The following is a 26,033-nucleotide window of genomic DNA, read 5'->3' as shown; positions in this document are numbered from 1 at the left end:
CATTTTGATCTTTCTATATTTGGTTGACACAGCATGAAATAAAAGGGCACACGGAAATTAGCCTAAAATTTACGCACGTGCACTGTGTAAGGTATTTACTCAAATTAGTGCCACTGCGCTTGAATCATTGCATTAGCGATTTAGGGTCACTCTCGATGAGCTGTTGCAGCTTTCGTCCTATTTTGCGCACAGTCAAAATTTATAACATAACATCCCACATCGCATGTTATACACGGCCTCATCACCGTGGTCTAGTGAAGATGGTACTCAGGTGCTGACCAGCAGGTAGCGGTACCAGATCCCGGTCGCGGCAGCTTAATTTTCTATGAAGGCGAAGATGCTGTAGGCTCGTGCTCATATTTGGGTGCCCGCTAAAGAACCAAAGGTGGTCAATATTTCCGCTGGCCTACACTACGGCATCTTGCATAATCATATCGCGGCTTTCGGACGGTAAACAAGACATTTAGCTCAATTCTATCCGCTAGTAAAAGCTCGTAAGCACTGGCCACAAACGCCACCGAAGCAGACATGAAATGAACCGACCATATCTGTCGCAAAAGGTGGAAAGGTATTTGTAACTGGGAGCGAAGCTTCCAGGGATGCCTATTCGTGGAGCAAAGTGTGGGTCATCTGCTGCTGATTGGGCTTTGCACCATCTCGATGAGGAGGAAGAAATTCTGACGGATCAAAAATAAAGTGGGTGTGGCGCATAACCTGGTTAAATAAAAGTGTTTTGATTTTTGTTTGTATCATTGCGAATCTAGGTCTCAAGTTACTTCTCGCAGGCCCTCTTATCGCTAAAGTCTCGCGTTAAGGTGACCGCTGGCGAGTGCTCTACAAGTGTGCTTTAAATTCTTTAAATCAACGCTAGCTAATCAAAGATTGACTCATGACTAGGTAGTGACGTTTAGGTGTACTGTGGTGCAATTCGAATTGGTTTCACGAGGAAGCTTATTCATAAAACTTTTATTCAGTGTTCTTGGCATCTTTTACGGATGAAATAAAGCAAGCAGCAGCTACTTCTTGTATTTACAGCGCTTCTCACTTGTTTCACACGTACGCAGGTTCTTTAGCGTGCACAAAGCTTGTGTTCTTCACTTCTAACAAGAGGAAACGACGCGTAGTTATGTCAATATCATAACGTTTTAGTTTTATTCAATCATCACAATAGCTCAATTTCATGCCAATACTTGCATTCATGATCCGCTAATAAAGTTTGTGGAAATTATACATGCGCCTTGCTCAGCATTATGCTGAGGTAAATAACCGTTACATATACGCATGCAGGCATGCGTGCGATGGATGACTTGGTGGTCTGCTTACCGATAACACCATTTCTAAGCACTGCATAAATCTGGCAGCAGGAATAATGATTTGTTGCTACCGAGTCCTCGCAGAGCACACAGTTTCCGCTGATATTGACGGAATCAATCGGCGTTAAACGAAATCCGCATTGTTCAGGTGCCCATTTGACGCTGCACCCAAGATGGTCACCAACAATAAAACACACCTCAAAACTTCATGCACAGCAGATAACACAAGCAATTGAAAAACAGTAAAACACCTGAGGGGTGTGCTATCTAAAATAAATTTTACGAGCGTGAATTTCAATGCAGAGCACTGGCTGCACTCAGCAATGACGTGGGCATAGGGTGCCGAAAATGTTTTTCGCAATTATAAAGCAGTGACATAAACTTTTTGCTGATCACACACAGACAATACTGCAGGACAAAGAAATCTCACTCGTAAAACTTAATGATTGCGTTGTCTGTGAAGAAAATTTTGTTGCTCACTATTTGTGTTTCTTCTCTCCAAACGTAGCCGCGCTTCAGTCGCAGCACCATTACCTCCCATACTAATGTCACTTTCCATAGCCTTTGAACCGCTTTTCGCCTTAATTTTCGTGAAGTATTTGAATATACCTTGGCGAGAGCACATGAAAAGTTAACGCCGTTGTCGATTGCGGTGCAATCATAGAGAAAACGCGGTTATTTTGAGCGGTTCAGCCCCTTTCCCGGACAGAGCCAGGGGAGGTACTGAACCACTCGAGCAGCAACAGAAAACTTGGACCTTCAGTGGCGCAATTATGTAAAAGTTCCAAATCCGGACAAAGGCGGTCTCTTCCATTGAGTCGCACACGATTGGCCCATACAAGCTATGACGAATGCTGTGACGTTATGAGTGACGTGGCTGGGGTGTCACGTGACTCTTTTTTTTTCAGTTTTCGGAGAAAGGCGAGGGAACGGTCGGAGAGACTGTCCGAAAGCAACCGGATGGATTGAAATGGCTGCAAGGTGGCCTGGATTAGATTGAAATGGAAAAAATGCGCAATTTTTCGGCACCGGGGCACTTTGACAACATGGCGTTTCCCACAGACACGGTACTTCGCCTTGCCTGTGCGGTAGCTTTAACCGAGCAGAGGCGACGACGCGAGGTAAAAGATGCATTTGAAGAGTTCATCGAAGAAGAGTTCCGGCGATGTTTTCGTCTGTCCAAACGAACAGTGCGTAGCTTGTGCGACGAACTTGACCCTATCATCGGATGCCAGCGAGCCAGTGGCCTTTCCACAGAGAGGAAGGTGTTGTGCGCGTTGCGATTTTTCGCCACCGGTAGCTTCCAGAAGAGCATTGGTCACGAGGAACACATCGGCATGTCTCAGCCGGTGGTGAGCAACACCATCCACGAGGTGACGGAGGCGATCATTACCGTGGCTGCTAGAAAAAGGGTGGCGGACTTCCTACTGACAACAGCTGCTAAGGATGAGGCAAAGGTGGAGTTTGTGCTACGCGGTTGCATCCCAGGGGTGCTGGCGTGTGCCGATGGCACGTTGGTCACCATTCGCAAGCCAGAGGGATTCAGACTGGCCGACACGGCGAGCTTCATGTCCAGAAGGGGCCATTATGTCCTGAACGTCATGATCGTAAGTACTGTTAGGATCGTTTATTACTCGCCCTTCGGAGCAATTGTTCAGTTGTGACGCCAAAGCTGGAAAAAGTAATAATGCAACGAATGAAAAAGAACCTGCAGGGAATTGGGTGCGAGCTAGATGGTGGCTCGCAAGGCCTCGGTAATAATAAGTGGCAAGTGTTTTGTGCGTGAGCCAGTTGCCGTTTTTGCACTGGCATGCATACGCAATTGAATTGTGCATTTTAGAGGTAATCGGTAATATGGGCAGCAGACGTAGCAGAAGTATATACACGACAGGGAAGTATTTCCAACACGAAAGTGCTTACAATCACAATTGCACGAGCTGGCTTTGGTATTTACGAGTGTTCTTTCCCAAGAGCAACGCGTAGCTTTTCACTTATCGATCATTCAGTGGAAGTCGTAGCCATGTGTACAGCAGAAGTGGGGTCGTTGCCCCCACCCTCCCCCTCCTCAGTGTGCTACACCCTGTGTTTTCTTCTAAGTGAAGCTCCTTGTACCAATGACTGTACTAGTACGCATTGTTTCCTGCATATGCGTAGAAAAAAGGGATTTATTCTGAGTATAAATGCAGTACTATTTTATATCGCTCCTCATCGCAGATGTGCAAAGCATGGCTGCGCATAATTGTCATAGACCCATAATTCCCAGATTCGTGCCACGACTCCTGGGTGTGGGAACACAACCCACTGCGTGCATGTCTAGCTGCACATCTGCATCCTGGCGAATATCTGCTTGGTAAGTATTAATGTGTACTATCTGGGCAGAGCACTCAGCTTTTATGCTTACATTGCAGGAGACGTAGGCTATCCCCTCAAGCCATGGCTCCTAATTCCAGTCCTTGGCAGTCAACCGTGCAACACTTCCGAAGGTCGATACAACAAGGAGCACGCATCCATGCACAATGTTGTGTAAAGGTGTATCGCCGTGTTGAAAAGCAAGTTCCGCTGCTTGCACCACTTTCGAACGATGCTCTACAACCCTGATCGGGCAGCGCAAATCATCTATGCTTGCTTTGCTCTCCACAACATTGCGTTGCATGCAGGCGACTGGACCTTGGACGAGTATGTCGTGGACATGCCACCAGCTGAGGATGACGATGGAGAGCCAAGGGGGAGCCATATGCTCACACCACGCAACGTGCTGCTCAGAGACGGCAGCAGCGCTGTCTTGGACCTTTTTTGAAGTACACAGGAACGGTGAGTTTTCATGTTTTCATATCCCACACATAATTTATTTACACTGATTCTAGTGCATCCAGACATGAAAGGGCTGTGTTTGCCACATTTGAATACACAAAGTACTTACTTGTGCTTCAATATGAAGCAAGGTGGCAATGTCAAAATGCTGCATTTTCTTTAAATGGCACATGAAATATGCAACAGAAACACCCTTTTCTATATTAGCGATCACAGTCACAACAGACTAGATTGGAGCAAGCATATATGAGCGGCACTGTGTGCTGAATGTTGCTATCACAAAATTGTGCGAACAATGCAGCAACGTCTCAAAATTCTTTTCACCAGAACGCATAAAAAACGAGATTCCATTAGTAACATGTTGTATGAACACATGATACATAAGTCCATATCTTTTCATAGTGACTGACTACAAGCATTCAATTGTGCACGCCAGGCTTGACGAGCAATTGTGCTCGTCAAGTTGTGCTGTTTTTTTGCTCATTGTCCTAAACATTGTGTGAATGTTAAAATAACATTTATTTGAATTCACGACTGCAGTCATGCTGCAATGCTAAAAAATACGCAAATCAAGACGGCAAACAACAGGCGAGTTGTTTTGATAACATACAGCATGAATAATTCGTTCAGCCATCTTGCGGCTCCCAAACCATACCACGTTCGAAATTTATTCCCGCAAAGAGTCGTTTACAATGAAAACGAGATGAAATCAATCGCTGGCATGTTGCTGTGATGACCATTTTCTTTTGTGAAACTGTGCGAGATGACCACTTACTAGCTTAGCACTCCCAAACAAGATTCAGAATGTAGTTGTTGCATCTTAGCCTCATTGTGCTGAAATGAAAATATCACAGTGAACTGCAAAACAGTGTGATGCAAAAAGATATCACATTACTACACTATGTGGTAATGCTGAATAAAAATCACAGTGAGCTAGAAAACACAGTGGGACAATACAAATATCACAAAAAAATTAACAGAAAATGTCAACTATACATACACTCGTGGTCTCCGTGTGAATGACTAGACACGTTTGAAATGTGGGTAAAAAACACTACCACTAGAACAGCTCGAACATACATTGAGAAATGCATATATCGAACATAAAAAATGCTGCACTCCTTGTACAAAGTAAATGCTAACCTAAATCTAGTAATATGTACTAAATGCAAACAAAAAACGAATAAAATAGAACATGAACAGAAACACGTAAACATATCAAAAACACTAAACCAATTACGAATGATAAAAAGTTGAAAACATGGCGAAAAACAAACAAAACTATGTATATGTCTCCCGAAACATATAAAATTCAACATGAAAGGCAGCACTTAAACACATTAAAACCGACAAATCATTAATGAATGATGACAAGAAAAAAACATTGAACACATGACAAAAAATTAAACTAAACTACGTATCCCTTTCTCGCAGAAAGCCCTCAGCCATGGCCAGTGCCCTCCTGCACCGCTGCCGCCTTCTCCTGTGCCGCTGCCACACGCCGTGCTGCAGAAGCGATGCGGGTGGTTGATTTTTCATCTCCCACAGCACCTGCGTTGAATCATCATGATGTAAATGTTTAAGTGAGCTGCCGGTAAACCCTTAACCATCTCGTGGCTGGAAGCTGCTCCTGCTGCCAAGAATTGCAACGGGCACAACAATTTCCCCTCAGTTGAAGATCAACTGGCCTGATGGCATCCTTTGAAAGTGGGAAGCTTTATGTACAAGCTATGCCCTCCTCGTGCGGACCTACAAACATTTGTTGAAACTGCTCTTTATTAATGTCCTCAAATGCATCTCTCACCATAAAAGAGCCCCAGGGCTAACCAACCTTTTGCCCGGCAGTTTATCATTGCAGATACCCGATACCATGCCCTCAATACAATGCATGGTTCTTGTTTACAGCCCAAGTTGGTTTCAGTCATCATTATAGAACATGGAGAATGCTTATGCCCCTTATGTAAAATGTAAACAAAGGGTCTACTCACCTTGAGCACCTTGTCGCCCTGCTCAAGGTTCCAGTCCTGCACTCAATAAAGCACTAAGTTCTCAGATGCTTGCGCGTTACTGTGTCACTGCCATCTTCAGCCGCTTCAGTGGCCTCCACATTCATTTCCACTGCAGCAGTGGGAACATTCGCCTGCTGGAAAGTGTAGTAGGCATGATCTTTCAGAAAGTGGGTATTCGTTACTCTGGCTATTTTGCAACTTTAAGTACTAAACATCTGCGGAAATGTTCTGCAGCTATTCAGTGGTCATTGATGTCATGTATTACCATTTTAGTGCATGCACTTGCCCGCAGTCATTGCGTGTTTTATGATAAATTAATACCCCTTGTACTGCAAGGCCTGCAAATTGAGATTTTAGTTAAACCTACCCACTTTTGAATACTTTCTCGTGCGCTTTATTCCCGTGTAACAAGGTTCCGCTAAAGGCACCCCTTCAGATATCAAACTCTGTCATGGTACCGCTCAGGAATCCGTGATACTGCGGCGGCAGAGTGCTTACCTGTTGATAGGTGAGACCAAAAACGCCACTGAAGCGTGTCATCCCAGTCAACTGTAGAACCCGGCCGCGGAAGCCAGGCAGCCAACCCCCTCCAGTGCCCCTGAAAATATACACTAATGTCACAGAACAAATTGCCCGTGCCATTCGACGGTCACTCACGTTTGTGCGTCTCTGATGGCGGCGGTGTCACGGTGGGCCTCGTGCACCGGCCTGCGCCACCAAGCCTACCATTCCTGCGCAGGCACTTCATGGTTGATCAGCGCGTCGCTGAGCTCTTGCCACAGCCGCCACCGGTCGGTGATGGCGACGCCGTGCCGCAGCTCGATGGCAATCGCCACGAGCTGGGGATGTTCGTCCATAAAGGCGAGCACCAGCGCGCGCTGAGCCTCGGATAACGCCGATGAGCCGCTGCTGCTGTTGACTACTGGTACAGTTGACCTCCGCCACGATTGCGCTCGACTGAGCCAACAACTTCGAAAGTTGCGCCGTTTAGGTTTGTATAGTGGGGTAGATATGAAAACATTAACTGCTTGAAACGGGGTTGTACTTAGCGTCATCACGTACCGTCCCGCTAAATTTAGCTTTCTTTCAAAACAATAACGAGAAAAATACGTTTATATTGTGCCGTATTCCTTAATAAACGTTTGAAAACTTGTGCCAACACAATTTGATAATGATGAATAGTAGTTAAACATTTTTCAACACGTTACAAACACTTTTTATTTTGCTATACGGTCCCCAAGTCCACGTCAAAATGATGACGCAAGGCTTCATTTCGCTCATTGGCTGTTCACTTCCCTTCGTCCTCGCGACCGCTGCGGACCGCCCATTTTTTGACGTCACCGACAGACCGCCTCCGTCCGGATTTGGAATTTGTATATAATTGCACCACAGGACATGGTCACAAGGTACTATCAGCGTCAAATAAAATCCGAACACCGGCAGGCTTTTGCGAAAGTAAAGTGCGCGCCTTCCGCTTGTTACTATAAACAGGCACGTATATTGCGAAGGCAATATACGGGCCTGTATTTCTACTTATGTGACGCTATCACGAAGGCTTGCCGCTGTGTCGGTATCATTTGACGCTGATAGTACACCTAAGTAGACGTAAGCACACGGCGCGTTTACACATCTAGTGCTACGCACTTAGCGCCTCATGCTGAGACTGCGCGAAAACGTTTTGATTGACGAGTTGGCCTACAGCCATCACCATGGTTAACGGTTTACAAAACGGTCCGACGCATGGCTTCTCCTTGCTTTGACTGACATGCGTTGGACGTGGTATGTTTCTTGCTACTAACATTAAATAGAGCATGCCTCCATTTCGCTAGTAAATTTGTTTCAATTCTGCTTAGCTGGCTGTTCAAATACACAAACATACCTGGTTTGTTTTCGCCACGTGTCTGTTGCTGCTGTGCTCTCAAAAATGATCGTTTTGTTGAGCGTAAGCTGCCCCTTGGAAAGGTGCGGGGGATATGTTAGGTGGAAGCTCTTTCCCGAGATAAGCAGGCGGCAATGAATGTAATGGGCACGTGAAAGAGCTTATTGACAAAAACGTGGCAAAAGCGGACCAGTTAAAATAATGTATTCAATCTGCCAGCCAGGCAGGAATGAAGACAGAACATACTAGCGAAATCGACGCACACTACAAGTATCGTTAGTTGCAAAAAATATACCACGTCTAGGCTTGACGGCATTGTCATCAGTCGAAGCCAGAGAAAGTCACACCTGAGACCGTTCGAGTTAACCATAAGACGACTGCATGTTCATAACTGATTTTAACACGAGAAAAGAAGACGCATATACACAAGGGAAGGACACATTACGAAGCGCTTTTTTACATGTCCTTCATTGTGTTTCTAGTTTTCTAGCCATAAGATCAGTTTGAATGCACAAAAGCCTATTCTCTCCTCGAAGGAGAAGTCTTCCCTAAGCCCTGCGTGTTAAGTCGACACTGAGATTGAGAGCAATTATTTTAAAATGGCCTGACAATCGCCTTGCTTTCTGACAGATGGCTGGTAAGCTGTGCGTTCAATTTTATTGTTGTTTCACACGTTTCTTGCTCTGTACGGTTAGGTGTACCATCTTTACGCGGCTCAAATGACTGTTTTAACGCATGCGCTGCTGATGGATATGTTGGGGGGGGTGGAATTTTTCCATAATATTCAGTTGTAAGTCTAGCGCCTGCCCTTTGTGGTAATTCCTGTTCGCTGTCTTCGTCTGGTTTTTTGTTGGTTTGTTTTTCTTATTACTATGCACAAATCACCCAGAAGGCTACGTTAATGAATAAGGAGGACAAAAAATAGACATTTATTATTACTAGCAGATTACTTAGCTTGGCTTGAGAATCCTGTTGTGTCGCTAGTTTTGGTTTCAATAGTTAGTCGACCAACATTGGTCGTGCTGTTGTTGACTTCATTAGTGCCACGCTCCTTTAAAAATTTGTGTCATCGTGGCATTAAACGTGTAAGTGCTGCCTTTTGCAACAACACTGATTGACTGAAGAGCCTTCGAGATAGTCGTAGATCTTTACGATGCATTGACGCCTACAATGGGAACAACACAGATTCTTCAGGAACATATGTGGACGCTACCCCTGGTGCTAAAAAATTGGACGGCACATGAATAACCACCAACGTGCGTCATCGCTTGTCAGCTACTCGACGGCCGACGCTCAGGTAGGTACAATCAGTGCCCATGTGTCGCTATATTCTGACCTCCCGTTTTCTGGCCACAAGTTCGGTCAATTAAACAGTCTAATTTTCAATATATAGTCTGCTGTCTCCAAGAACGTCACGACCATGTGACATCTGGTAGAAGTGCTTCCCGGCCTTCCCAGTCTTTGCACCAAACTCCCTCCTACCCCGGTGAGCCAAGCCCACATCATAAAAGGGACGCCGGCGTCAACCCTGAGCAGCGAGCCAGCCGAAGGCCGGGAAGACTGGAGCCAGAGTACGGGCTGCTTCCCGAAAATACCAAGCACCGAAAAACGCTGATATCGTGCGCACAAAGAATGACAGACATTGCGCAGCCAGCACCTATTCTTCTCCGGCAGTCCATAGAGCCTCTCACTTTCCGGACATTATTATTTGAAGACCAAAAAACTTAGCAGCAAACGTACGACCGAGTCGTTGCCTTGAATAGCTGGGACCACGGTGAAAAACTACGCTGTATCTACTTTTACATAGAAGACTCCTCAGAGGCGTGGTTTCATAACCGAGATTATATGCTACGCAACGTACTTGTGATCTCTTCCTGAGCACATTGACTAGCGTCGCCGCACCGCATATGCCGCTACTGCCTGGAGACTAATGTGCATCCTCCCAACGAAAACGTGAACATTGTCGTCAAAGAGATGACACGGTTGTTCCGTCACGCCGATCCCAGCCTGACCAGTGAGAAGTGAGCTTCCTTATGAGTAGTGTCAAACAAGAATGCTTCGCTTGGCTGATCATAACCCGCCGGAGATGCTCACCGAATTCGTATTCGTTTCAGAAGCATCTAAAATTGCGAAGACTCTTGAGATGTAGACAAGTCAATGCAACCGCAGCTTTTCGGCAACAAGCTGTGCGACATCCAAGCTCTAGGTACCCGCAACATGCGAGAGATGATCCGAGCTGCGTAAAATTCTGCATTTAGCGCAACCTCAAAAGGACTTCATCGTGGACGCTATACGCCAAGAAATCCAGCAATTGCAAGACGCTTTTAAGCTTCCCGAGCCGCAGGTGCAAGCTATAAGCTAGGCTGCAATAGCTTGATGCCAGCCCCTCCGCCGTGCCCAAACCGAGACGCCGCATCCACGCACTTTCACGGCCAAACAACACCGCCACCCCCGAGATCGTCATTCTCTCTTTCCAGCCAGCGAGCGGCACACGCCGAGGAAGACAGGCACTTGGCGTGCTCCCGACCACCACCCACTATGCTACCATTGCTGCGAAGCTGGCCACACCACCACCACTGCCAATACCGACAAATGAGGCTACGGGGCCTCGACGTGAATACCCCGTGTCCACAGCGATGGTAACGACCTCGATATATTGCTGACTACCTCGCAGGAGGGCAATGGACACACCGATGACCTCACCGTCACCGGGCCGCCATGTGTGACCGCACCGCCCCAGTACACCGGTCCTCCTCAGGGCCATTCCTCGAGTCTATATCTAGAAATTTGAGGGCAGCAACCGATCGAGGTGCGGTCACTGTACGACGACCTACCGATTATCCTCCGCTGTCGCTGACGACGACAACGCAACAATGTCTGAGGCACCCGGCACAATATGAAAGTAGCATTGACATCCAAGCTTCACAGCCCGAACTTACCACGCAACGTGAAAGCAACGAAGTAAACCAAAATAACAGTGACCCGACACCACGATCCAACTGCGATGCAAGAGGACAAGCCGGTGAACACGGCGTGATATTCGACGGCCACCACGTAACTGCTCTCGTGTGGCTGGACTCTGCACTGCATGAGTCACTATAAATAACCAGGTTTATCTTGCGAGCTTTGTAACCGTTCAACATCGCTCCAGGGATTTGATATTTGGCATGAACTTCCTGAATCAACACGGTGCTGTCATCCACCTGAGGTCTGAGTCAACACTAACCTCAAAAAATACGCTGCAGGCAACCACGACGCACAAGAATCATGCATTGAATGTGCTGTGAGACCAATGCACTATTCCGCCTTGTTCACGTGTCATCGTTTCCGGCGGCACCAAAACGCCCGCACACAACGAAGGTGTCCTTGAGGGCAATAAGCACCTGGTCCTTAGCCGTCAGGTTTGCGTTGCAAGAGGGATCGCCGAGTTGAGTCAGTGGACAGGGAAGGTAATGGTGACTAACTTCAGCCATGAATACATGTACCTCATTGTTGGTGCGACGGTCGCCTAAATGAAAGAACTCGTTGACGCCAATTCCTTTGCCTCTTCTGATACTTCCAAAACTGCTTTGAAAACGACGTTCTCAAGCCACTTTTGACATGACCTGAACCTTCCGAAGCTCAAACAAGACCAGCTCAAAACTCTTCTCCTGAAATTGAAACTCTGCATCTCGTCGTTTATAACAACTCGACAAACCCTTGTCGAGAAACATCGAATCATAACAGAAGAAAGTGATAAAGAGTGCTTACCAGCGCAAGCGACAGGAAGGTATAGTATAGATGAGATAGAGCGCTGATCTGCCAACAATTTATTTCTTCCGAAGGTCTTCCTTTTTATACGCGAATGCCGTGCGAAAATCCTGGGTGCTCAAGATTCAATATTACCGAAAGTGTTGTTGAGCAATCTTCAAGGCTGACGTCGACTGGTTACCCCGGCCACGTGCAAGTGTCCATTGTTGAAGTCCTGCTGCGTCAACTTCAGGCCAAAAGGAACGATAACTTTGTCCAACCCGTCACAGCTAGACAAGCTTTCGCCATAGTTCCGTATATGCACAAGATAGCACCCAATCTTAAGATAGTGGCACAGCAAGTCATTGTAAAGCTGGTCTTCACAGCCCCTCCAAAATTAAGTCGCCTGTGCAAGCCGTCCATTCCTTCGTCCATACCCATCCTCAGTTGCACTCTTAAACATGCAAATAAAGTTAGATATTGTACCTGTATTGTGGTGTATCAGCTGCTGTTATCGTGTGGAAGATATTTCGTTGGTCAAACAGGTCGTTGTATCAATGAGAGGCTGAAGGAACGTATGTGCAATGTGGACCATTATAAGCCAGGATGGCTGCCCGTTCACTGCAGCACGTGTGGCTGCCGGCCGATAATTGCAGAGTGTACTATTGTCGCAGAATGCAGCGATCGCACCACACGTGAGATCACAGAGGCAGAAAAGATATTGTTACCCACGATCCAGATGGTTTAAGAATAACTATTTATTGGGCCTAACTTGTGTCCGAAAAGTCACGGAAAATATAGCAGTGTTTCTATCAGGCAATCTCAAAGACGAATGAACCTCTGAAGACCACGAGCGGTGCCCCACTTCTTTGTCGTGAAAATTCCGTGATGAGGAGCCACGCGCCATCCCGGACTTTTGTTTCATTATCTGGCCACTGGTCTTGTAGGGGACGCATGACATTAAGCCCAGTTAGTCTTTGCCCAGATATCTGGGCAAAGACTAACATCCTTATTCGTGCAACATGGAGTTCTCCTAAAGAAAGAAATTTCCGCCCCTTCGAGCCAAACGCCTTCTCGTCGTTCCTTCAACAGCAAAATCAGAAGTCTTCCGGGCCTTGCACGACGACCCATTGACTGTACACTTTGGTGTTTCCCGTATGCTCGCAAGAATACGGAAAAAGCACTACTGGCGATCGAACGGATGAAGAAGACCATCCCTGACATGCCGTTTGTGAAGGTCATCGACAAACACTACCAGGATGTTCTGACGCCATCATAAACGCTCAACTGCGCCAATCGCCGCCCGTAGTCGTCCATGTCGTGCACCTATAGTGGTTTTAAGCACGTTAAGGAACTGAGAGGCCGTATTTTGTTGTTAATACTGCTGTATTTTAATTTATTGTTAGCATTATTATTGTACTCTAATCTTCAGTTAAATCATCGGAAGCATGCTTTTTTCAGAGGGCGGAATGCCACGCTCTTTTCTAAAGTTGTCTTATAGCGTCATTACACATTCTTGCGCAACCACGCTGATCGACTCGAGAACCTTTGATATATTCATAGAACTTTCGAAAGCGAGTATGCTGAAAACAAGAATATTGCAGATTTCTCTGGAACTTACGTGGCCGCTAGCGATAGCACTGGAATATTCGACGACACATGTATAAATGCCAATGTGCTTCGTCGCGTGTCTGTTTATTGATAGCATACGCTGTGCTCGCTGCTATCAGTGCCTGTTAACTGCTGGAATATGACCTTCAGTTTTCCTGCCACAACTTGACCCAAATAAACAGTTTCATCTTCAACTTTGTCTGCTGCCCCCGTGAACGTCAACACCACGCGACAAAAAACTATGGGCCATCTTTCGCAAGGGAACCCTGATGAAATACGAAGCAGCAGCGGATCACACGGCGTTGACCCAGTTGAAACGGGTGTTGATGTGGGTGCCGGAAGAATGGTTTGCGCCGAAACTTGGTGTAGCGTTTACTCGAGTAAACGTTTATTTGAAACTCAAAGGCACGGAAGGCGTGGGACGCCTTGAAGACGCTTCCGCTCGGCTTTTTTTACTCGCGACTAGTCGGTGTTACCCGGGCACCGACTGTTATCTCGAACGCGATTGGTGTTCTTGACTCATACCTCGTTGGTATTGCTGGTGTTCTACTACAGACATGCGTTCGGCTTCCCTGGCTCACGCGTCGTAAGTGTTGACGTCCCCATTCGCGCACGCGATCGGCTTTGCAAACCCTTGCAGCACTAGCGACAGTCGAGAAGGGTACGCGTATACTAGCGGCAAACTTGCCACGACGACATCCCACGCGTCGGCGCGGTCACGCGCAAAGAGTGCACGCGCACTGTCCACATTAGACAGTTATAGTGTACGGTTAGCGTGACGGTGGACAATAAGGAAAATAGGTAACCGTGCAGCAAACGTTCGTTGCGGAGAGCGTCACATAGTTTAGCGGAATAGCGTAGACGTAGTTTACGTGCCCAGCTGGGATGGTGGCGCCACCTATCAGAGGTTTGAGAAGTAATAACAGTGGAAAGAAAAAGTAAACGAGAATGTCTGCCTGTATCACCGCCCGAAGCATTGTTACAAGTTCATTTTAGTAATAAGAAAAGTAAATAAATATGAACCGCGCTCCATAAGTGAGAAAGTTTACCTTGCAGATTTGTTTACATCGATCTTCCAGTTACGCCTAGACACGTTCAAAATCGAAAGCTATCTCGAAAACTATGCGAGCTTATCCGTATTACTCGGTAGTCGAAGCTAACTGAACGCAAGGGAAGCCACTTTAAACAGTCATTTACTGCGAACAATGTGAATCGTTCAACAACTACGCCAAATTACTTCGAATCGGGCGTTCGAGAGCGCCGCCAGGTTTTCGTACACTGCGTACACGTACGCTACCACGGTAACGTGTAATCTAAATATACCGCCTATACGGTAAGCCGTACGCGTAATCTACGCATCTGCGCATGTGCACGTTGATCCCGGTATCACGGTGCGCTTGGTGGCCCGGTAAACCTGGTATACTATAACTGTCTATTGCAGGCGCTGCGAGATTGTGGAGGCGCGCGCAGCGCGTGCACCCACCGGTTCGCGGCTTCTTCTCGCCGACAGATGGATAGAGATGGTGCGGGTGAAATGATGCCGATCGACGCGAGGAGTGGGCCCGAGCATTGCGAGTGGTTCAGAAGGTGAAGCGACAGAGAGCTGAGACGCGGTGAGCACACGGCAGGCGAGGGAGAGAAACGTAACCACTTACTCCTAGGAGGGTGTGGGCTACTTGCCACTGCTCGGACACCTGCGCTGAGTGGAGTGGTGCGGACGGAGGGACAGCGTTAGACAGGCTAGTTGGAGAGCTGCTTCGCATCTAATATGTGGTTTTCCAACTTAAAGTGGCAATAATTTTTATTGTATGATGGTAGCTAGTGGAGACTCACCGCTAGGAGGCCAGCGTGAGTGGATGCCTGTAACGGCCGGTTTATGCTAGTGGGAAGCCTGCCCTAACGACACGCTGCCGTAGACCATCGGCCGCCGCCGTCCACAGGAGAGATGTTCAAAGTGCCTGGCAAGCTTCGCCTGCAAGCAATTTCAGCCTCCAACAAAGATGGCGGCCTTTCTGATAGCAGTTTTCTACTACCTGAAGTCTATTAAGCGGCTGCCATGCGCTCTGTAGCTCGTAAGCTCCGAACAGATGTTTTCATTTGCTTTACATTCGTATCCTTTAGCTTCGATAACACATTACTCGAATCAATTCGACCCTGTTTGTGAGAGCCTTGTCAAGGTAATCATGTTTTAGGCCTAAGCAAGCCTTCGGAAATCTCGGAGGGCATACATTACACGTTTTTTAGTTGTTTCCAACGCTAAATAGCTGGCACGAGTTGCTAAATGGCTGCTTTGGGAGGCGTCATTTTGTATTGCTGTGCGCTTTTTTGAGCACCGAACCGACAAAAACGCTCTATTCACTGCTAGAACGTATACTGGGAACAACACGTCCACATAGCAAGAAAATAGCGGAGCAAGAAGCAAGCAGGTCGAAGTGGGCCGCAGCAGACGCAGACGATGTGGAGAGGCGAAAGCAGATGACGCGGCTCAGTCAACTCACTCCTCCGTCGCTGATTAGCTACGTTCGCCCTCCGGCAAGCGGGAAAGGGTACAAAATGGGTCTTGGACACATTATTCGAACGACAAAGAATGACAGACGTGCGCAAAAATAATGGCCGCGCACGGATGCCTGATAACGTGAAACGTCAAACGTGAGGCATGCTTGCCGCTAGCGTGAACCGACCCTAACGTTGCCTCCGGCAAACGGTATGTGCTGCCCCTAACCATCTTTTTCTACGGCTCCTCACATGCTCGAACAGCGACACAAGGGTCTGAAGAAGACAAGGGTGATGCCAATTCTAGCACAGCTCCGATGTTCTGTGTGCGACTCTCAGTTATGGAACCAAGACGCTTAGCATCTGGGCTAAGCCTCTCTGAGACTCCGCTCCTTCGTCGACACTGCCAGCGAAGCCGGCCGTTGTTATTGAAGTGACGGTTGAATGTCACTACATCTCAGCTAAAGAGTTCCAGGAAAGCCATTGAACACCAATTCCCCAAAAAGCCTAAGAGCCTCGGTGAGCCTGTTCACGTAAACCACTTTCGCAACCCAATGCTACAGCCTGGACCTTCAAGGTGGCCAACCCGAACGCTCAAAACGTTGCGTGCGTCAAAAAAGGCGTAAATGGCAGTGCATGCCCACCTACCGCCTGCTACCGAAGAGACGCTCATAATTGTAAAACACAGCAAGCAACTACCACCAAACGCTATTCACGTCGTCGTTCGTGCGCGAGGTCAACGGTGACTCCGAGAGGTCCCTACACCTCGACTGATGAAGATAGTGCCAACCGCACTCCAAACTAACCGATGATTTCCGCCTGCGCATACACCACACCAATAATGCATTTACTGCAGCTACAACACACCCCACCGCAGCTGAGCTCCTAACAACGATGACTTCACACCATTGGCGGCCATGCTTACCCCTGCCTGGACTAAGTAGGACCCCCACCAGAAGCTGCAACAGCAGTCATCTCAGACACCTTTGACGACGCTAACCCAGCAGTTCGAAGACCTGGTCAGGCTGAATTCTTGATACTCAATACTCACAGCCCAACGAATGGGGAAGAGACTCCATTCTCATCATCTTTGATGCCAATGAGGTGTCACATTCTATTAAATACATGGGAGCCATTCACCACTGCACTCCATACCATAGAAATCCCGATAATGCTACCAGGTCATCGTCACGGCGTATTTCCACGCCCCAAGGTTTTGCCCACAATGTGGCACCTAACATTCGCCCCAGGAACTTCTTTTCACACCAAGGTGCGTTTTGTGCGAGGGCTCACAGCTTACCGGCACTGGATCATGCCATTGAAGCAAACAGATAACGCAACTTAAAACGCAGCGACAAGAACTGATTCCGCACGGGGACAACTGCCTGCAGTAGTCCCCGTGTGGGCAGTTGTCCCCGTGCGGAACCGGTTCTTGTATTTGGGTAGTGGGTAGTGACCATTGCATCATCAAAGTTCTCTTAAATACGCAACTACGCCACAGGGTTCCTAGAGCTTCCACTTTCGCCAACTAGAACTTTTTCCGCACCTATAGGGCAAAGAACGCACATGCCTCTATCACAGACCTAAATGAATGGTCAAAACAACGTCGAAGTGATCTTCGTTCCGCATCCTTTCTATTCCGCATCCTTTCGTTCCGCATCCTTTCAACTGTGCCAAGCGGCACAGTTGACTCCCGTCTCCAACATGTATGAAACTGTAAAGCAAACCTAGAAGAATGCTAGCACAGCCAGCGTTAGAACCAAACTCTTGGACGTCGCCTCACCAACCTGGGCAGACGGATAGAGACCCACGCAGCCACTCTTTCACGACAAAACTGGGAGTTGCTTCGCGACAAATTTGACGGTATAATTAATTGCCTCAGATATGGATCTTGTTCAGACACTAAATAATCCTACTCAGTCAAATACTACCCACAATAGAAAAAAGCCAAGTTTATCTTTATATCCAAGCCTGGGAAACCTCTTCTTACGCCTAACCTCAGGCTCATACCCCTCACTTACTCTGTCGGCGAACTCATGGAGCATGTACACCAAACCAGGCTCTGCCAGCACCCAAACGGAAATTATCTCTTGCCTGATTGCATTTTCGATTTTGTCCTTGGCTTTATACATAGGACGTTTTTCCTACAACTGAAACGTCACAATCTCGACTCTCAAACCAGAGCATTTTTATACATAAGACGTTTTTCCTACATTTGAAACGTCACAATCTCGACTTTCAAGCCAGAGCATTCGACAACGTTGCACATTCAGCTATTCTAGAGAACCCTATAACCCTGGGATTCGGTACAAAGACGTACAACTACGTCCGAAGCTTCCTCAGCTACCGCACAGCAACACTCGCCTTTGCCGATCACAGCCTGCCAGGCATCATGATTGGCGCACGTGGTACGCCGCAGGGAGCAGTTCTCTCACCTATTCTCTTTACCATAGCGCTTCTTCATCTGCCCCAGAAGTTCGGTCAGATCTCGGACATCCACTTAAGCTTCTATGCCGACGATATCACGGTCTTGGCAAACCAGGATAATGACGCCAAAATAGAAAAAAAAACATTTACAATTACGCTTACACATATGCTCGATTACGCATTTTTTAAATAACGTGGCATTACCTGCTACGTCGTCGAAATCGGAGCTCTTCTTTTGCCGATAAAAGCAACATACTTCAGTGATTCCCCCTATCTCTCTCACGCAAGGGGCCCATCTCATCCAACTTGTCTAAAACATTGGGGTGCTAGGGCTTTGTTCTACTCACATGGCACACATGTAGAAGTCGTCAGGACTGTCCAAACACGCTCATTAGACCACTCGACTGATTCGTCGCATAACAAGCGATCGGGCTGGCCTACGCGAGCGAAACACGCTTAGCCTCAGCCAGGCTTACATCTTAAACTGCACCACGTATGTCCTCATTTTTCTTACCTTTCCTACAGAAAGACAGAGGCCAGGTTACCGCATTTCTACGGAGTTGCACAAAAACGGGTCTACACGTTCCCTCAAGCACATATTATGACACATTTCAAACTCGGTGTACATAATATCTTGAAGAACGCTCTCAAACCAGTTTTACGGCAAAAAGTCACATGTCTAATTTGTTCGGTGGCTCGCCAAGCTCTTTTGCTCTTGTTAAATTTAGGCGCAATTACACACTCACCCGAGGGGGTCCCTCGTCTAATCTCCACTCTCACCTAAACATACTCGCTATTCCGAAGAGCCTGAATCCTGTGTAAGACGAGAGAAACAATGCAAGAGTCGGGCCCTCCAGAGATAATATGGTGAGGGCCAGGATGTGATCTACGCGGACGCAGCGGAATAAGCGTCAGGATCACTCATGGTCCTTGCGTTGGCTGATAATTAGGCAAATTTTCTAACTTCGTGCTGAATTTATACAAATTCCTATTGCAAAAGCAGCGTCCGCACTGTGATGCCAGTACGTTTTTTTGGCAGTGGTACACGCTGGAGACACTGTTACACGCTTGTATTCACTGGCGCAATGGTAAATAGTTGTGTCGCACTGGTAGGGGTGCTGGATTAACCACTGTGTTGCTGGTGCACACTGAAGTGGTGGAATTTTCACTGGCAAGTGTTGTTGAATACTGGAAAACGCGCTGTTCCTACCAGTGCAGCGTGCACAATAATGTAACGTGTGCCATGGCATGTTTTGGTGTCGCTGAATATAAAACGCTGCATTCGAAGGCACGGAGAGATGCTACCTCAACAGATACCAAGCATGCGTAATTTTGGCGGCACACGTAGGTATCGCGGTAATTATAATGCACCTTTTTCGCATATGCCCCCGCGTATACCGGCCACATTCGCATCAGCCATGTATTGCTGTAACAATTTCAAGTTGCAGTGTTTATAAGCCTGGAGCGGCACGACACTGTTAATAGAAACAGGAAATTGTTTTTGCCGCCAAGTTGACGAAACGTAAATGAGCTCTCTCTATCGCTTCGCAAGGTTTCCCAGCGGAGACGAGAGAAAAAGCGGTCGTTCGATTCACCCACACCGCGTAAATAGAAGTCTGGCCATGCTTACTCTTCTACGTATTTCAGGTAACAGTTAGAAATGTTCCGAAGCTCAAATGCAGAAACTTCAGCCATCCCAACTCACGGCGTCAAGAGTGGTCGTACCCAGTGCCCCTCCCAGCCAGCATTAGGCCTATCGTGCCGGCCGCGTCAGTGTATATGTTACCGGCGCTTCTTGCTTCGTGTACACACAATTTTAAAGTGTGAAAATGACTTTTAATTATAGTTTAGACATGCATGAACTTATATCAACTATTTCGCCTTGTGTCGATGTTCGCACAAGGAGCGACGACAATCCATGTGTCGTGCTTTCAGCAACGCAGGCTGTCACCGAAAGCTTTTTTCTGAGCGCAGCAGCAGATGCTTCTCTGACTCGTATTTAAAAACAGTGAACTAACACACTGCCATACTTTTTCAGCAGATCCTATTAGTAATTTATTCCGCGGTTTCTTAGTTGCAGGTATCGATATAACTGCAAATATGTAATCTGGCACGCCAGATGTATACTGCTATATTGTTGCTTGCGCTAAAAAATTATGCTCAATATTCACTTGTGTGTGCGCATATATAGCGAACAAGTAGTGTGAAATCATCTGTACATGTTGACTAGTAGTAAGTGCAAGAAACGACTACCAAAGAAAAAAAAACTATCGGCAGCAGCAGCCGACTATCCGTGGCTGCTCCTGCAGTCAGTTTGAGGTTTTTCAGAGTTAAGATGTAGATGCTTCAAAAAGCTTTGCGCTCATGCTAATACAGACCTCATTCGGGGCCCGAAAGCCATTCGCCACGTCCAATAATATGTGCGAGACTTACAGTGTATCAGATGTGTTCGACAGCGGTGACTCTGACCCGAATGATGCTGTTACCTCGCCGTTTTAGGGGCGGAGCTCCATAAGCCGTGGGTCGTACGTCCGCGTTGTATGTATGTATGTATGTATGTATGTATGTATGTATGTATGTATGTATGTATGTATGTATGTATGTATGTATGTATGTATGTATGTATGTATGTATGTATGTATGTATGTATGTATGTATGTAGTTGTAGTTGTAGTTGTAGTTGTAGTAGTAGTAGTAGTAGTAGTAGTAGTAGTAGGAATAGTAGTAGTGGGTTGCCACCTCTCGTTTAGTCCTTAGTATGTGCGGTGATGAATATTTGCTGAAAAGATTTCAGATTTCCGGCGGAACGCAATATCACCCTCCACACTAGAGATGGTCGTACTGTACCCAGGGTAGACACCATCAAGTACCTCGGCATCATCATCGAGTCCCGCGGAACCAACACCCAAACAATACACAAGCTCAGGACTAAGATGAGAATGCCATACGACTCGTACGTAGAGTAGCCAACAGGCACCATGGCCTCAAAGAAGACAACCTGCTGCGTCTCGTACACGCGTTTGTTTTGTGCCATTTTACCTACGTTGCCACTATACACAAGTGGCTACGTGCTGAGCGCGATCAACTCAATGCGCTTATTCGCAAGGTGGTCAAACGAGCCCTTGGCCTCCCTATCACCACTCCAACGTACAAACTCCTCGAGCTTGGCGTACATAACACGCTAGAAGAAATCACCGAAGCCCAGGAACGCGTGCAATTGAGCCGACTCACTACCACCAAGGCGGGCCGCCATATTCTGCGCGAGCTCGGCTTCTTCTCCTCGAGGGCCAGGGACCCCCCAGAGTTGACTCTAATTCCCTGTTAAATCCGCGACCTTATCACGATCGCTCCCATATCACGAAATGTACACCCAGAATACAACAGAGGCAGGCGCCTTGCGCGGGCGACCGCCATTATCAAGTGCATAGACATGGAAGCGGACAACGTCTCGTTCGTGGACGCCGCTGCCTATCGCAACAACCAAGCCTTCGCCGCGGTCGTGGTATCATCCGCGCACCAGAATCTTAACTCAGCCACAATCCTCACCCGAAACCCCGAGGTAGCGGAGCAAGTAGCTATAGCTGTAGCTATGCTCGACAGCAAACGGGAATTCATCTACAGCGACTCTAGGCCGGCCATCAAAGCCTTCGAACGCGGAGTCATCTCCGACCAGGCGTTACGTATCCTGCGCAATGGGGACCCGAGTGCCCTGAAGCACCACACTGTCATCTGGTTCACCGCCCATCTCGGCCAGGTGCCGGGTGCCCTATCCAACCTCAACGTGATCGCCCATGATGCTGCGCGCGCACTTACCGACCACACTGCCACAGGGCAACCTCATCTTGCTGGGTTAGATACCAATCGGGATGCACCAATTACGTACAATGAGATTACAAAGCACTTTTACCTGGAACGCCGCATTTTTCCACCCCCACATCCGAAACTTAACCGACCGCAGGCATTAACCCAACGCCTATTACAGACACACACGTACCCAAACCTTGCCACGCTTCACGTTTATTATCCCGATGCATACCCCAGCGACACATGCCCATCATGTGGACCCACAGCGACACTCGCACACATGCTCTGGGAGTGTAGAACAACTCCTCCCGACTCTACCTCAAGCAAGTGGGAGAAGTCCCTCAGGAGCTCACTTCTCGCCGACCAGCAATGGGCCGTCCAGCAGGCCCACGAAGCGGCCGCCAGGTACTCCCTGTCGGTCCCTACGTGGGAGACGCCCGCTACGCGCTGAGCGCGTCCTGCGGGACTGAAATAAAGTTTTTTCATTCCATTCCAAAAGATTTCAGATAACGGTACTTGGAGTATTCACTGGACAGCCAGACAGATGGACGGGTGAAAGCACGCACGGATGAAAGCATGTAGGCATGAATGGACGGCTGCACGGATGCATGGACGGAGGAATAGACAGACCGAGGGACCAACAGACACACACATGGACGGACGCACGGACAGGCGTACGTACGATGGCCAAATGCTTGTTAAACGCTGTCCTGATAGCACTGCGGCAAGTAATGGTCGGAACACAGGCATGCCGTTTTGTTTGGTAACCCTCCTAATCGCACTGATCGACTTCTCAAGGAGGCCACTGTCAGGTAGAAAGCCATGACAGCTAACACTCTGCGTCTTGTGTGAGTGGTTTGAGGAACCTACAAAGCAAAACGAACTACCGGCCATGGCACACTCGTCCACAGGAACCAGAAAATCACGCCCCAAACCAGCGAGCCAAACACGAAGAAAGGAAGAAAACCGCCGAACAACTTCGCCATCGCCTTGTGGCCAGCACAGTAAACGCTTCAGCGGCGAAATTAGCGATGCCACCGGCTAGATCACTTCCGTTGACATGCCAAATGTGTCGACACATGCACAGTATTGCAAATAACTCTGGCAGGCCAGGGGGGCCGTATCGAGGCAATCTTTAGATTTCGTTTGCCAACAATCAAGGCATCTCTGAGCTTGTATTTTGGCGTAAATGACGGCAATATGCACAAAAAAACGTACTCATCGAGTTTCACTCACTTACATTTACTTCCAAAAATTGCTGAAGTTGGCCTTCAGAAGGCCAAGTAAGTAACGGTTTTAGATAGATCACTCTAATGCAGAGGCCGGCAACCTTTTAAGATGGAGTGCAAAGTTGCTTGAGGCCTTGTACGGCCCGACCATATAGAGGAGGGTAACACTTTAAAGGAAGTGAAAATATGGAATAGTGCAGGTGGTATAACAAAGAAGGAAAACAAAAGTGAAATATACTGTTTATCTTTATGGTGAATGTCATAAAATGAAATTTCCAGAGATGAATAGTGAGAACCCATCTGAGGTACAAACTGCCCCTTGGCCTTAAGATAGAAAACCAGCTTTATTTACCAGGGGAGTGCGGAGAGTCGGGACGTCGTGCTGGCGGCTGAGTTTAAGTATTCCGCGCATCGCAGATTGCTGATGTCTGCTATGCAACTATCGGCGAAAAAGCCGTGAGAAGCAGTGAAGTGTGACGCACCGGTCAGGATACATCTTTCCGTCGACATAGTGCGCGCGGGGCGAATTTGAAATCGTGGATAGCTATCAGAGTACAGAAGAGTGTACAAAAAAGAAGAACGTGTACACGGCTTTCGTTTTGTTGGTAATGTAAGTTTCATAGTGCTCACCTGCTGTTAGGTAAACTGTTTAGACATTTCACCAGCAACTAGGAGGCACGTCTCTGTTTGAATTTTTTAGTATTCTGTGCAGGCGCTCCTGCTCTGCCTTTCCCAGTCACGTCAAAAAGACACCCAAGTGTGCTGAATCCACCGCGGACGCTTCACTCTCCATGCTATAGAACAAACTAAGTCATTGTAGCCTGCAAATTGCACGGGTGATCATTTGCACGGCTGTCTTCAAATGTTGCCGTGTTTATCATTATTATCGATAACATTTCTTGTTTTCCTCTAGTAGATACCAGTCGCACACTTCACTTGAAACTTTTTGAAATGTTATAGTAAAAAAAGTCATCGCGACTGAATTTAGGATTTCGGATGCCTAGAACATGGTTTTTTCTGCGTACCCTAGGCGTCTAAAACGCCCGTTTTTAGTGCCTGAACTACGGTCTCTGCTCTTTGCTGCACGCCAATGACGAGTGGCATGATGCGCACTTAATATTTCTACATCCAGCATTCATTCGTGAAGGTTTGTTGCTTAGGCAACTTTGTTCTTTCACTGCGATTCATTTATTTCAAGACGAGCGTCACTATGGTCCCTTTGTCATTCACTGTTTGAGCATTTTTCCTTTTACCCTTTAGGGCTGGTAATGAAACCTATTGCACACAAAAGTGCATTAGTTATTATTGAAGTTTTCAATACTGTGCTGTTGCTGTTTTTAGAACGGCTCGCATTTGCCGTCTTGTGATTTCAACTATTTGAAAAAAGTGGCAGTTTTCTTTCTTGCAATGAAATTAAAAAGGAAAAAGCAGCAATTGTGACAAAATAAGACACTGTTCTGATTTTCATTCTTGGCCATTTAACGGAAAAACTGGTGCAAAGCTTGCCACCTTTTTGCATATATGTAGACTTCGACACCTTGACAAAATACAAGCACGGAGAAAAAGCAAGTAGCAATGTCACGTTTACCCATGGTGTTTAAACTTAATGTTAATAAAAAGCTGTTAGTCATACGCCTTCCTCCAGCAGGCGACATGCCTGATAATGCTGTGCAAGCTTGGGTCTCCTTACTTCAACAACCTTATAATTTACTCTTGTTTTTTGCAACACATAGCGGCTGCCTATTTGACCTGAAGTGTTCACTGCATACATACTTCATTGGGACATTATTTTATTCAAATTAGATACAGCATTCAGCAGCGATAGCACTGTTTCCTTTCTTATTCAATCAGTCATCTCACTTAAGAGTCACAGGTTTTACACCTTGCCGAATTAGTATTACACCTAAAAGGGCACTAAAGACAAAGATTAGGTCGCCGTTGATTGGTGAAATAGTGATGCAGAAACCTGGTAGTGTTACTTTTGTGCTAAGGAAGGGCTTTCTTTGAATGAAAATCACGTTTTAGTGGTCCGCGTAGGCTTAGCAAACTTCGATTTACCCGCCTCAAGGAGTAGACCTTCTCACGACGCTGTCACCCTGCACAACGTCACCCGGTTTTAATGCGCGGCCGCCAACACTATTAGCAGCAAAATGAAGAAAAGGGGCGCCACAGCAGTAGCAACGGCCATTTATCCATTTCTAGCGATTGGCTCTGAGATGGCAGACGTGTTTTAGTCCAACTGGGCCTCGCTAGATGGCACAGCCTGTGCAGTTTGCGGGGCCTGTGTAAATAACAAGCAGCATTTTATTGAGTTTCTTGATGCATGGAAGGTTCTCTGTTTACTGCAGCTAGATCTATTACTGATAAATTATTGTAGGCGGTTGGTCTGACGTCATCAGAATAATTTAGGGAATTTTCTACTCTGGCATACGTATTTTTCGTGATTTACCCCAAATTCTCAGTAGGTATGGCATTGCTGTTGATAATATTGTCGTTTTACATGTTGTCGTAAATTCAGCTTTCACTCTCACGTGAATTATTTTACTTTGTGTTCTTTTAAGGTCGCTCGCCTACTATTTCTGACTACTTTTCGTGTCTCGTTTACTTGCGCAAAACTACAGAGTGCCGTCGGTTGTCAAGGGATATAGGCTAGTATCCACAGACTATCCTAAGCCTTAGCACGAGTATTAATTGCAGTGAGGGAGTTGTTTGCCTTTGAAAAACATCA

The 26,033-nt window shown here is 47.1% G+C and overlaps 1 protein-coding gene and 1 long non-coding RNA gene across 3 annotated transcripts in view; one reads left to right on the top strand and one right to left on the bottom strand.

Annotated features, from left to right (window-relative positions):
• LOC119167374 (3-oxoacyl-[acyl-carrier-protein] reductase FabG-like) overlaps nucleotides 1–26,033 on the bottom strand; it is a 151,473-nt gene that overhangs the window by 118,920 nt on the left and 6,520 nt on the right. The window lies entirely within an intron of this gene.
• Nucleotides 3,681–5,680, top strand: LOC142803510 (uncharacterized). Its single transcript, XR_012894148.1, has 3 exons — nucleotides 3,681–3,862; nucleotides 3,971–4,124; nucleotides 5,559–5,680. It is a non-coding gene; the product is annotated as an uncharacterized LOC142803510 (long non-coding RNA).

This window comes from Rhipicephalus microplus, chromosome 3 (assembly GCF_043290135.1).
Source record: "Rhipicephalus microplus isolate Deutch F79 chromosome 3, USDA_Rmic, whole genome shotgun sequence".
In the NCBI taxonomy this organism is placed as follows: domain Eukaryota; kingdom Metazoa; phylum Arthropoda; class Arachnida; order Ixodida; family Ixodidae; genus Rhipicephalus; species Rhipicephalus microplus.
This window is presented reverse-complemented; position numbering and strand designations above follow the sequence as displayed.